Raw genomic sequence first — 14906 nt, 5'->3', positions numbered from 1 at the left:
TGACAAAAATGCTGTGTAAACAGCCCTGACTGCAGTTTTTCTGTCCCTATGCCTATCTCCAGAGGATGCTCTCTACACTGTGATTCTAATACTAATCATTTAGCAACCAAAAAGGTAATAAATGGCATGGACATTTTCTGACTCGAGCTTTCGATTTATTTAATCAATTTGTGAATCTGAATTATCAAGAGAGATGGCATCTTTCTTTTGGGAACTCGGAACAGCAGTCAGGATCATTGGTTTCCCCTTCCCTTCCTTCCTTCTACCCTCCCCAGACCTTTTTCATCAAGGTGTAGCTTAGAAAACAGTTTTCAATGAATCCGTTTACTCAGATTGAGGGTTTATTATTTTTTCTTTCTTCATCCTGCCTTCTCAATTAAGTATATTTCAAGTTGTCTGACTTAACTGGTCCTTTTGTAAAACTAGTTACTGACACAAAGTCTGAAGAAACATCCTAAATTGTTTTCTTGTCTTTGACTAAATTATGATCTTGTCTGAATTTGATCTGATATGAGACAGTACCCACAATATTGAGTCTTTTGCCCAGAGACAGGAGCTTAAGTAGGAGAGGAACCTGGAAGCAAGAATTGATGGAGATGCCATAAAGAGGTTTACAGGCTTGTTTCTCATAACGTGCTCTTCCAGTTTTCTTATGGGACCCAGGACCACCAGCCCAAGGATGCCACCACCCACAATGGGCTGGGGCCTGCCCATCACTCATTAACTAAGAAAATGCCCTACAAACTTGCCTACAACCAGATCTTATAGAGATATTTTCTGAAATGAGGCTTCTTCCACTCTGATGAGTCTAGATTGTGTCAAATCAACAGAAAACTATCCAGCACAGCAACCAAAATCTGCTCCATCCCCCAACATGAAGCTTCCAGTGGGAGTTAATGTGGCAATCATTCTTTACACAGACTAGCAAAGGATATGGAGACCTGTAATCATTTTATTCTGTGTGTCAAATGAAAAACAGTGTCTTCATTTTCCAGCCTTTGCCTGAGCTACAAACAACAAACAATTTTCGTGTGCTATGGAGAAATAAAAGGAACCTCAGTAAACCATCCAGGAACCAGGGGTGTACTATAGTCTCATTTTACACCTCTTAAGCCAAATTTGTATGTTCTTTGTGCCATGATGTAAACTTTAAAGATACACTTTAAAGTTTGATTTGTAGTGTATGTGTTAGGACCAAAGTGGCCCTTCAAATTGGCAGTGCTGGTGACAGTGCCCTAAAGAGAAGAACTCTGACTTGTTAAACAGAAGACTAAATTCTGCATTTATTAGGAATCTCCTATAGTGGGAGTCTATATAACAGGACCTAATTTAAACTGCTGCAATGATGAACTACCTTGGTCAAGGGCATCTAATTGCTAGTCAATCCAGACAGGATGTATCAAATTAATATGCCCCACTCCGTTGACTGTCACTTAAATTCTGATTGCTGTCCTACTGTTTTGCTTCTCTCTGCAGCAATACCCCGTCAAGAAAGATAACCCTGGCAATGTAATATCTAATGAACCTATCTCTTTTTTCCTAAACATGGAGTAATTCTACTTTAGTGGTTTTACTGTTCCCTTGCTTACATTTGGTTGTGAAACCAAGAGGAAAGCACTGGTTACCCTAGGGCCCTACCACTTCTTACAGAACAAAGCTGCTAATTGAACCTTCTTGGGTATGTATGGATCATTTGCCTATGCTGGACTCTTCTGTTCACCGTATTTGACTCCAAAATTTTGAGTCCATCTCTTCAATTGATTCTCTACTCCATCTACTCTACCCACTTGTCTCTCTTGCCTGTTCAGGTAAGTGTCCTCTCAGAGCTCCTGCTCTGTCTCTCTTTCCTCTCATTGGCTAGCTAGAGCCTGCTATCTCTCTGGCTTGATGGAACATACTCAACAAAAGTCAAGCAGGTGGGGCAGGCAGTTTCCCTTCACCCTTCTGGGTGCCAATCATGTGGGAAAGGATGCCTTTCCACTGTAATTCAGGGCATTTCTCTGATTAGTCTCTTTTCTTTCGGGATGCTCTCAGATTCAGATTCTATCTCATGGCATTTGGCCCTTACCAAGTGACTCTCCTTATTTCTATGTTTCTATGTGGTAAGGGTCCTCCTTCTGGGAGAATTTCTATTTAGGGTCCTTTGGTGGTTTACATGGGAATGACTCCCATAGGTTTACAGTTCTGAATGCTTGGTCATTAATGAGTAGCACTGCTTGGAAGGGATTAGAAGCTCTGCCTCTAAAGTGGGTGTGGCCTTGTTGGAGGAAGTACATTACTGGGGGTGTGCTTAGAGGTTTCAGAAGCCTATGCCAAACCCAGAGTTCTCTCTTCCTGCAACCTGTGGATAGGATGTAGAACTCTCAAGCTACTTCTCCAGCACCATGTCTGCCTGCAGGACACCATGTTTCCTGCTCTGCTGCTACTGGACTAAACCTCTAAAATTGTAAGCCAGCTCCAATGAAATGTTTTCCTTTATAAGAGTTGCCATGGTCATGGTGTCTCCTCATAGCAATAGTACATTGACGAGGACATACGTCTTTTCTAAGTCTCTCCTACCTCCTCTTTGTCCTGCTCCTGAAGGGATCCCTTCCTGACTGCTGTCTCTCTTGCTAAGTTGCTGAAGTCTGAACTAACCATGGGCTCTTATTACCTCATCACTCCGTTTGTCTGCCATTTCTAATCTCTTTCCTTCTTTGGACTCAGAGATTCCATTAATCCACACTGTCTTACTCCAAATGGCTTGGGCTCAGTACAAACTAGATAATCAGCCTCCATGGCCAGAGAATGACACTCTCTATTTTCAAATTCTCATAGACTGTGACAACTTCTGCCACCAGACAAGCAAATGATCTGAAAAATCCCCTTATTTCTAAGTGTTTTCTACTTTCTACTCTCAAAAACTTCTTATGTCTCAAACTTCTCTGCTCTCTGCTCCCTGTAATCTCTCCTTCTGATCACTGTGTTAAGAGATTCAAATGTCTTTTGGGCCTGGATAACATTGAAATATTGTCAAATGCTATTATATTCTATTAAAAAATCTAGCTCTGGAGATAGGACTTCTGCCCGCTCTATAGTCAAGCATGTTTATTCAAAAGCTTCCTCTAAAGCCTCTTCCCTGAGTCAGTCTGGACAGTAACAGGGAGAAGGAGAACAAAACAAAGCGTCTCAGGAAAAAGAACAACCAAGAAGCAAACTGTTTCCAATAGAGTTTACTAGTGCCTAAGTATCACTTCAGATGCTTGGCTCTCTGAATGCGCCTCCTCCTTTCTTAATTTTGTTTACTACCTTTTAAGCTTTTGCTCAAAATACAACGTTCTTTAACTCAGGATTTGTCAGACCATTAGGGTGTGGTTTAAAGATAATCTCTAAAGTTCTTAGCAGTAAAAGTTAGATTCAAACTTGTAAAAAAAAAAAAAAAAAAAAAAAAAGAGTTGATAGTTAAAAGTCTATCTATAGGTAGCCATCACTTTTTCTTTATACACAGATTTACACAGTCTCTTTGCCGTCACCTGAGAGGAAAGTGACACCATATCATTTTACTTGGATTCCTCTCCCAGCAATCTCCACTTACCTCTTTTCTCTTAACCTGTCTCAAATGTCATACAATCCAATATGTAAATGACCTTCTACTAACTAGCTAATCACTCTCTCTGTCACAACAGCATAATGCTCAACTTCTTAACTTTCTAGGAAAAAAAGGATATACAAAGTTGTCTCTTCCAAAGCTCAACTTCCTGTTCTTCATGTCAAGTTCCTAGGCTCTCTGTTATACCCTAATAATCATGAACTCACTCTTGATCACAGACAGTATTTATAATCCCTCAGACGTCCAACTACAATGAATAGATGAAGGTGGCTGGGTACCACAGAACCTAGATTCCATCATTGTTATTCTTGCTTGCCCAGGCTATGAAGCAGCAAAGAGCTTCCTAGCTGAGCTTCGGCGTCCTATTAGTCCTGTCACACATGCTTTCTCTCACCTCATAGAGGCATTCCTATGGGTCCTGCTCTGGCTCTCCAAGACCATGACCAACGCTTTCCCTTGTATACTACTGAAAAAATGGAGACTAGCTCTGCAGAATTTTGAAGCAAATGGGAGTATTCACCTTTACCCCTCTTGTCTATCTTTCTAAACAACTAGATTCAAAAGTTAGGGGTGACCAAGCTTGCTATAGGCACTGCCATAGTCTTTCTATCAATTAGCCCAGGAGACCTGTAAGCTCACCTTCTATTGTTCTGTCCTTTTACCGCACTAGCTCAGATAGGGATTGCATTGAATCTGTAGATTGCTTTTGGTAGGATGGCCATTTTTACTATGTTAATTCTCCCGATCCATGAGCAAGGAAGATCATGCCATTTTCTCAGGTCATCTTCAATTTTTTTCTTCAGAGTTTTGAAATTTTTTTCATACAAGTCCTTCACTTGCTTAGTTAGGGTAACTCCTAGATATTTATTATTGCTTGTGGCTAATGTGAAGGGTGTGGTTTTCCTAATTTCTTCCTCTGCAAGCTTGTCATTTGTGTATAGGAAGGCTACAGACTTTTTTGAGTTAATTTTGTATCCAGCCAATTTGCTGAAGGTGTTTATCAGCTTTAGGAGTTCTCTGGTGGAATTTTGAGGGTCACTTATGTACACTATCATATCATCTGCAAATAGGGAATATACAGGGGGAGGTAATACCCCCCAGGAACAGTCATAGGGGAGGGGAATAATGGAAAAATGGGGGGGGGAGGAATGGGAGGATACAAGGGATGGGATAAAGAATCTATCACACAAGCATCTCTTTATTTTGTTCCCTTGTAAGGTTCAACTTTTTCACACCATCCTTTTAGAAAATTCTGATATCTCACTTGATTCCTGTCTCTCTTTCAACCTTGCTATACCCCTTCCCAAGGACTCTACCCTCACCAATTTCTTCCTAGAATCTTTTGAAAACATTACCTACGGGAAATCTACAACCTTTGAATTCCCCTCTCACATCCTGACTGCACTTGGTTCATGGATGGAAGCTCATCACTCAGCTCTTCTGGCTTCCACCAAGTTGACTATGCCAGAGTCTCCTCTGACCAACTCATGGAGTCTACCCCTTTGTCACTAGCCCTCCCTCTATTAGTGACGTAGCTTTGGGAAATGCTTTTGCTGACAGGACTGCTAAAGAGGTCAGCCAACATCCCTCTCTTCCTTCCTCTAGTCTCCTCCAAGTTTAACTCCTACCACTCTGAGCCCCAATACAGGCCCAATCTTCTTCAGATAATAGAGCAGCCCTGCCTTCTGCTTTGAGATCAGCAAGCAAGCCTCAACCAGGTCCACCCTAGATGTTGCCTGGTCCCTTCTGGCTGTCCAAGAACCTTAGGTGCAAGAAATGGGCACGTTGCTTGACGATGATACAAAGCCTTAAAAGGAAAGTTTAAATTACCCAAATCTCTTACATAAGAAGGTATCAAAACTGAAGCTCAATTACCTGCCACCTAAATTGGTTTCCAGGATAAAAGTCAAGACTTGCTTTCTCTTAGAGATAGCAGGATTCCTACTGGGTATGAGGTAGGTAGGTAAATTCACAAAACAGGTTTCAATGCAAAAGCAAACCCCAAACTACCATGCTGTTAGTTACTTAAAGGACTTGCCTTTTCAGTGACTGCTCTCAATAATCAAGTACTTATGCCTCATGGTAAATGATTGCATGTTTCCAGATAGAAAGACAAAGAGGTAAGTTTATGCAAGTGGGAAGGATCTGAGAAAGTGACTTAAGGTATGTGAAAAATAAGTCATCTTAAAGATGACACATATTATGCTAGAACTCCAAAATCCAAAGTTTAACATTAATCAATGGAGTTATTGGAAATTATTCATCTAGTATCAGTAATAGTTGTAAACAGTGACTCCTGAAGCTCTTAAAAATAATAGTTATCGTAGTCACAGGCTTAGATTTTTATTTTCCTTTGGTTGTTTTCTTTTCTAAATATAGACTTGCTGATCCTTGTAAAACTTCTTTGATTCAGTTGGATGTCCATGAGGCTTATTCATTGTCTTCTGTAAAATACATGTTGTTTTTAATTATTGTACCTCATAATATAAAAAGATCCTAATTTTGGTCTATAACCAATGAGTTTGTTGTGTTTACATTTTTTGATTACTATAAATCTACTTTAATAATTATTTTAATCCAAACAACTAAGTTTTTGGGTCCAAATTAGTAAAGGTGTGGACAGATGATACAGAGATGCACAGTGGAGAAATGCAGCTCTGAGTCCCTGTGAACAGTAATAAATGTCCTGAAGTAAAGTGCTCTGAAAAGCTTGGGGTGGGGGCAGGATTGGCCACACCCAAAGTCAGAGGCTGATACAACAGTTGTTCTCTCCTGGTGTAGGTTCCTGCTTAGCTTGAACTTTGCCCAAGGCTATGGAGTTTGTCCATCAGTTTTTCTCCCTCTGCTTGGACATATTTGCAAAGATTTCTTTGAGAATAGTGTCAAAGGCCAGCTAAACACAAGTAGAGTCCAAGACTGGAGTCCAGCAATTGAAGACCATTTAGTTCAAAGCAAGACTTATCTTTGGCCACTTCCAGGCTTGGTGTCTGATGTCTTTTATCCCAGCACACAGGAGGCAGAGGCAGGAGGGTCTCTGAGTTCAAGGTCAGCCTGGTCTACAAGGCAAGTTCCAGGATAGCCAAGGCTACATAAGAAAACCCTATCTCAAAGAACCAAAACCAAAACTGAGCAACCAAACCAAACTAACCAACCAAACCAAAGCAGTTCTAGCATCCCTCTGTGGTACAGATCTCATACTTGTTTGTGTGGAATACCAGGATTGTCCTCACTGCTTCCTGATAGCTCCCTCCGAGACAAAGTTACAGTGTTCCTCTGTTCCATTCTCTATTTTGGCTCTGCACAGAAAGTGTAGGTATTTCAGGGGAAGAATTCAGGGGTCTGTATTGGCTCCATGTTTTGAATCATCAACCCAGCTCTCCTTTTATTGGATTTAAGGAGAGAGGACCCAGTTGAGGATGGAGAAGGCCCAGCAGCTCAGCCATAAAACCAGGGTTGCTTTGTGGAAGCCCAGAGGACAGAAACTGAGAGGAGTTGTTTTTTTAAGAGAGCATACTTTTAACTTTGATGGACACACCTGTGCTTGTGGATATACAGATGCTCATCTCTAGGGGGTGTTTCAGCAGTTTTCTAGAATTCTTGCACTCATCTCATTATGGTACTATAGAGTATCTGTGGAGGATGCGCTCTACAAACCCCAAGTAGATGCCGAAGAGTCGAATATACCCGATACAATACATGCTCTTTGTTCCTATATGCCCTTATGCTGCAGTTTATTTCACACTCCTTTCCTTTTAGAGAAACAAACAAAACAACTACAAATTTCCTTTGCTCACAAATTCACAGAGAGGATTTATTCTTATAAACATCAGAAACTTAAGCATGTGATTTATTTTATAAGTCACAGACTTATACCTTTGCACTTAAATGGAATGATTTCTGGCTTCTTTCTGTCATATCTGAACTGTCAGCACCAACTGCGTGCTTTGTGGTTATTACGTGCAATGAAGGTTGTGCAAACACAAGTTCTGGGATATTATAAAAACTATTCTGACAGTACAGACAGCTGCAAGTTAAGGAGCAGATTGTGTAAGCAGCATGGACGTACTGGACTGAGATGTTCATGGTCCAAAGGGGTTGAACAAGGTGGTATAAGATTTCATTAGGCTATCAAAACTAATGCACACTTTTAGAGTTAGAAATTATTTCTAGATTTTTAAATATTTTTTAATTTGTTGAATGCCTTTGACATCAGTTCTTTAAACACTCAAGATACAATATCTTTATTGTATTTATACCCCTTTAAAGATTTATTTATTTAATTTTATATGTGCATTTTGTTTGTGTGTATGTATGTACACCATATGCCTGCTGCACATATGTACGTATATAAACATTATACTTGCAGTGTCTCCAAAGAACAAAGAAGAAGGCATTGAATGTCCTGGAACTGGACTTACCATGTAAGCCATGAATTGCTGGAAACTGAATCTGGGAGTCTAATTAGTGTTCTTAAATGCTGAACCATTTCTTTAGACCCTGTATTTATATGGTGCTTGTGTGTTTTCTCAGAACCTTTTGTCTTTTTATTAATAATAATATTGTAGATTTTAGAAAGATTTTGATATTATTAAAAATACGGTTATTGATATTTGAATGGTGGGGGATTTTATATAAAAGCCTGGATTGTTGCTAGGAAGACCTGGCAACACTCAACTTGTTTTAGTCAACTATCTTTCACTTGACAAAATTCCAGCATGAAATAAATTTTAAAGGGGAAAGGCTTCTTTCAGCTCATAGTTTCACAGGCTTCAATTCATGGTCAGTTGGCTCTGTTACTTTTAAGATATGTGGTCATGGCAGGAATGTGTGTTGGATGAAATATATTTCACAAAGACCAGGAAGCAAAGAGGAACAGGAAGTAGCTGAGGTCTCAATATTCCGAGGACATATATACAATAAAGCAATTTATTTTCATGAGGCCCACTCATAAAGGTTCTCTACTCTCTGATGGCACCACAGACTGAAGTTCACACCTTTAACTGATAAACCTTTGAAGGACATTCAACATATAAACCTGAGCACTGTTTGGGATCCTGTTTCCCAAGGCTGAGTAGTAGCAGCTCATGTGAGGTCCCCACCATGCTTCTTGCTGCTCCAGTGCCAGCCTATTTTATAGGTTGATAGTATAGACTGGTGCCTAATCTGCAAGCATGAGCCAAGGCTCCTTGGGTCCTCAACTGTCTGAGCTCTACTACCAACTTCTGTTATCTTATTGGTTCATTAAGTTCAAGGGACAAGAAATTTGTACCATTCCCAGGACCTCATTAAGAATGCCCAATCCCCAGCAATTATTTAACAAAAATATAAAATATGGTGTAATTTGATATTATATTTTTGCTGTCAGTCTTTAATTCCTCCTTCCTTTCATTCTTTCTATTTTTGAGGCAATGTCTCTCTACATAACTCTGGCTGGTCTGTAATTCACAGGGATATGTCTGCATCTGCTTCTGAAATGCTGATATTAAATGTTCATGCCACAACATTGGAACCTAAAATATTTTTGCAAGAGGCTATATATAAATCATAGATTGGAAGAAGAGGCTGAGAGCTTAAATAAAAGAGAAGGCAAGTTAAATATAATGTTTCCTTTAGTGAAAGGTGTAAGTTCTTTCTATAAAAAACACAATAATATCACGTTAATATACACAATAACAATCAATCTTCTCTGTGGAAAGTGAATAAAGAGAGGAGGATTTATGTAAATGATAAAACTTGTGGAACTTGACAGATGTTTCTTAGGATTTATGTGTTAAAACAAAACAAGCACTAATATTCAGATATATTATATTTATGTGTGTACATACGTGAACACATATAAGCATACTAAATAATTTAACCATGTTCATAACTTAAAATATTAAATTTCATTCACCACATTAACAGCAATTGAGAACCTCATTCCAAAGCTATTTCTGGATGGTTTTATATATTAAAATTGCAGAAATATATAAAAATAAAAATAACATTCATACTCTCATTAATATTGTAATGAATAGCCAATAGACAAATGTGTCAGAAACATTAAAATAAAACTTGAAGTGCTTAAAAAGTCCTTATATATATTGAGAAAAATAGCATGATGTTGATGAAAATATAGACAAATCAAGAAAGCAAACTACAAGTCTCAGAAATAACTCACACCGGTATTGTGAACTGATTTTGATAAAGAAACAAAGGCAGTTTAATGAAGGAAGGAGAGATATTTTAATAAAATGTTCTCTGCAACTAGATATTAACATCTTCCAAATTGTACTTAGACATAGATCTTACCCTTTCCATAAACATTAACACAAAATGAATCAAAGGCTTAGCTCAAAATCAAAGCTACACAAGAAAATCCAAATAATTTTGTATTTAAGAATAAATTAGTAGATTTAACACTGAAAGCATCATCTATAAAACTTGATAAATTATGGAGCTCATTAAGATTAAAAACATCTGTTTTGTGAGATGCATAGATAAGAAATGAAAATGCAAGCTCTGGAAAAGCATACAAATCTTTAAAAAGGACACATTCAAAAAAGGATCAGTATGCAGCACAGACAAATGATTCTCCAACAAAACTTAGCAGTAAAGAATTAAATGACTTAATTAAAGAAATGGACTAAAGGTAATAAAAATAAATGATCAAAGAAGAAAAATTGCAAGAAATCATATGAAAATATGCTTGGCATCCAAGTCACTGGAGAATTGAGATTTGAAACAACGAGATACAGCACAAAGTGATTTAAATAGTTAAACATCAAAATTTTGTTCCTAAATGCTGGTGACAGTAGAGAGTTAAAGAAACTTTCATCCACTGCTAGAGAACACGCCGTCAAGATCTACATTGGAGGACCACCTGACAGATTCTTACTAATCTACCAATCAGACCAGGGATTGATTTTCTTAGGTTTTAGCCAAAAGATTTAGAAACTTTTATGAAACATAATGTTTATAGCAGCTTTATTCCCATGTGTCAAAATTAGGGGGCAACTAAGATGTCCTTTAATAGTTTAATAAACAAAGAGTAGTACTTCCATATGATGTGAACTTGTGCCTAGGGGTTACCATGACAACACTACACACTGCCAGACGCTCATTTTCACACCATTGTTGAGTCTGGAGTCCGAAACTGGGGTCTTGGTGATTTAAACTCCATCTGAGGGCTACAAGGGAGAATGTATTGATGTCTCCTTCTCAGTGGCCAGTGATTTGCTAGAAATCTTTGGCAATCACTGGAGCATTGCACAATAACTACAGTCTCCACATGGATTTCATTCTCCATGTACCTATGTCTCTGTATCCATCTGTTCCCTTCCTAGAACATGGTCAGATTAAGATGCATCCTAATGATCACCTGGACTTGTTACCCTACAAAAATCCTGTCTCCAAACAAGGAAATACTCAAAGTAATCAAGACTTTATCATGTTTTGTGGGGAAGCAGCACTTCAGACTGCAATACAATGGAATATTATTCAGCAATAAAATTTAAATGAGATTTTAAGTCACAAAAAATTAATACATTATAACTATATGACGTTCTCGAAACATTAATACTAGAGAGAGCTAAAAGATGAATAGTTGTAAGGAATTCAGGGAGCAAGGAGGAGGGATGATGAGGTGAAACACAGAGGATTTATTAGAGTCCTGAAACCATCTATATGATATGGATGTGAATTATACATGTCCAAAGCTGTAGCCAATATAGCACAAAGAGTGAACCCTAAAGTAATTTGTAGATCTGGGTAACACTGCTCATTATCAGTTTAACTGTTACAGCAGATGTACGAAACTGGTGTAAAGGATAATTTGTGAAGGGTTTAAGAGTGCACACAGGAGCTGTAAACTTTCTGTTCATTTTTCATGAAAAACTAAAACTTGTATGAAGAAGCATGCCTATGACTTTGCTTAAAAATAAAATTTAAAAGCCTCCAGATTATAGATAGCTTCTTTAGCTTAGGTGGTCAGGAAGAAGCTCTGTGAATCAATTACCTTTAAATTTGGCCAACAAGACAAGACTCTTCCTTTAAAGTGCAGGTGGGAGTTTCTAGTGGAGTGGACAGCTGGGCCAGTGAGAGGGCAGTAGAAAGATGCTTGAGGCGGACCGCTAGGATCACAGGTGGAAGGAATGGGGCAGGAGGGGACAGCACACAAAGGAAAGCCTTCAGTGGCTAGACTGGGGAAGCCTTTCTGCCTTTCTGCTGTTTTGAAATCAGTACAGTGTAGTTTGACTTAATTTTAAAGGCAAAGTGATACACTGCACGGGTTAATCAGGATGAGCTAGGGTATGATATGGGTTTGTAAAATATCCCCAACTTTTTTATGTAAGAGAACTCATTGTATACGGAGGCAAAATTAGAGTTAAGGACACTGGTAAGTGAGGAAGATTCATACTTGCTCAAGAAAGAAGCAATAGTCGTTTCGACTTAGGTGGAGTCAGAGAATATCGAGGTATGGAGTGTATGTGAGATACATTGCTGAAAATAATAGAAGGGAGGCCGGCTGACTATGTCAGTCATCTAAATATGAGAGATTATCATATCAAACTGATTGCAGCCTGAAGTCCATAATTTTGTTATTCACATCATTTTCCATGGAACGAAAAATATTAGATCAAACATTGCTTAAGATAAATGGGCCTTGTAAATATGTGCATGATATTTGCTTTTCAAAGTGTTTGTTGTAATGGGATTTGACTCATCATTAAAACTGACTTGGTGTAGGCATTAAAATGCTTTACTTTCATTTTATTCTCCCCACAAATTTTAATTACTAGACTAGCTTCTTTTGTGTTTGTAACCAATAAATATACACTTTTTTTTTTTTTTTTTTTTTTTTTTGCTATTTCCATTAAGTAGATCATGCCTGCAATACAGGCTGACACTGGTATAAGTTGTTAAATATTGTACTGTATAGTACAATGTATCAGTCACAAACTGGCAAGGAAAGAAAGTGGATTTTTTTGTTCATTTGTTTTGCTTAGCTTTAAAATTACTTTTCAAGCTAGGCACAGTGGCGCATGTCTGTAATCCCAGCACTCTAGGAGGCAGAGACAGGGTGATCTCTGTAAGCTCCAGGACAGCCTGGGTTACAGAGTCCATGACAGCCAAGGCTACACAAAGAAACTCTGTATCAAAAAACAAAACAAGACAAAACAAAAACTGAAAAATCACTTTTAGAATTGTCTAAATAACAAATGCCATGCTTTGTCTCAATATTTTAAGATATGTAGCAATACACTTGAAATCAAAGAAAAAATGATATTACTGACTTCAAATAACATGGCAAATTGCTACCAATTATTTTTAAAAAGACACCCTCCCAAATTAACAAGTTTTGAAAATTTAGGCAAATAATTGTAATTTTCAAAAAACAAATACTTTGTTTCTTTTTGGGGAAGATCAAATGTGCACAGGATGATATTCTGATGGATAAGAACGTCAGAAAATAACAAGTACTTTGAGTGAACCATAGCATGATAGGATGGGGTATTTGATTTTATCCTGTATAGAAACACTAGCACTTTTAGAAAATATATTTTATTCTTTTTTTACGTTTCTTTTTTATATATTATTAATTTATTCATATTACATCTCAATTGTTATATATTTTATTCTTAATTACAGATTATTAGGAGGTATATTTGTTTACTAAATAAGACATCCCATCAGTGGAATGTATTCACAGAAGGTGAAATTGTATATCTTTACAATTCATTCTATGATGCTTGCATCTTCCTCAAGGCTGTTTGCTATTTCCATTTATCAAGAGCAAGCTAAACTACAGTATCTCCTTTGAGTAAAGTTTTTTACCTGTTGTTGTAGTTTCAGTATTTAGAAATAAAGTCCTATGCGAAAAGTATGGCTTCATAAACATCTTACACTTTTAAGCTGAACAAATACCATGATGTAAAAACGCTGTAGGTGTTATGGTAAATATATCACAAAGGGGAATGCAGATGAGAATGCTGAATTCATTTTGATGTTCAAAGTTTTACCAGGGTGGTTAGAAGCTAGCTACTCCCTTCCAAGAAAGTTTTCATTGGACTAAATTCAAGTCAGTTTTTAAGAGAAAATAGGATTTCTCTACCACTTCAAAAACTTGCAGTGTATCTTAATTAGAAAAATTAAAATAGTTTTATTTTTATGTTTCATGTCAGAGGTCCTAAATGTTAGCCGAGGCTGTTTACTCACTATGAGAGGAAAGAGAGCTCTAGGAGAAAACCTAGATAGAACCAGGAGCTGTAACAGCAGCGGTGTTTCAAGGAATCCAGCACCAAGTGAGAAAGACTGGAAGAAGAGACCCTGCTATGTTTCCCTGCACTGATCTCAGAGTGGGGCAGAGAGGAATTGCACAGCTCCAAAGAGCTAACCTGAGGCAAAGGAGGGGGTATTTGCCCTCCCCACAAAACGAATCTTTTTTTTTTTTTTTCTTTCAGCACATGTTTTTACACAGATGTTTATTTTCAGTCCAGCTCGCTCCCTGGTGGCTCAATTTATGCTTAACCAAAATACCTCCAAGAGCGTGGTTATTACAGATTGGGAAACAAAGACCTCTATCGACCAAAACATCTGCGTCTTAATGCTCAGAGAAAGGCTCGGCTTCTAAGTGCACATAAACGTGCACATTGGTATCTATACCTTCCTTAAGTTTGCCACTTAAAGTTCCCTTCTCTGTGATGCACTGGCCACCATAGGATATCTAATGGGCTCTGTTAGAGCTGAACCTCTCACCCCTAGGGGCGGCTGGGAAGCTGTTGCTTCTGCCATTGACGCCTTGATGCAGAGTCCTAGAGGTGAGCGGCCAGCAAATGACTAAAGGAAACCTCTCTTCCTGATCCCTTTATGGTCCTGCCCAGTCATTCTGGGTACCCGCCCCCTTAAACCCCTTATAAAGTTGGCTCTGAAGCCAGACAGGCAGAAGGACCAAGAGGTTGGTGCTGTGGGTTCCAGAAGGCGGAGCAGTGAGGCCGGTGTGGTAGCTGTCATCTCTTCTTGCCGCCCCAATGCGCCCAGACCCTACAAAACTCTACAAAGCCCACAGCTTCTAGTAGAGTGCTCACTGTCCCCGCGTAGTAGTCACTATAGCTTCAACTCCGAGCGCTCGCCCTCTCCCGGACACTGCAGAGGGGGCAGCTCTGGGGCGCTCTAAGGAGCGCCAGGCTCCTTGCACGGCTACATCCGCTGCATCCCGGGTTCTGCAGCCTGCAGCTTAGCCTGGGAAATCAACATGCCGACAGGCACTTGAGTGTCCCCACCCGACTCTGCCTGCACCCGGAGCGAAGGTAGAGGGCGGGGAAACGGGGGCGGAGGA

The sequence above is a fragment of the Acomys russatus genome, chromosome 10, assembly GCF_903995435.1.
Source record: "Acomys russatus chromosome 10, mAcoRus1.1, whole genome shotgun sequence".
NCBI classification, from domain to species: domain Eukaryota; kingdom Metazoa; phylum Chordata; class Mammalia; order Rodentia; family Muridae; genus Acomys; species Acomys russatus.
Note: the sequence above shows the minus strand (reverse complement) of the source record.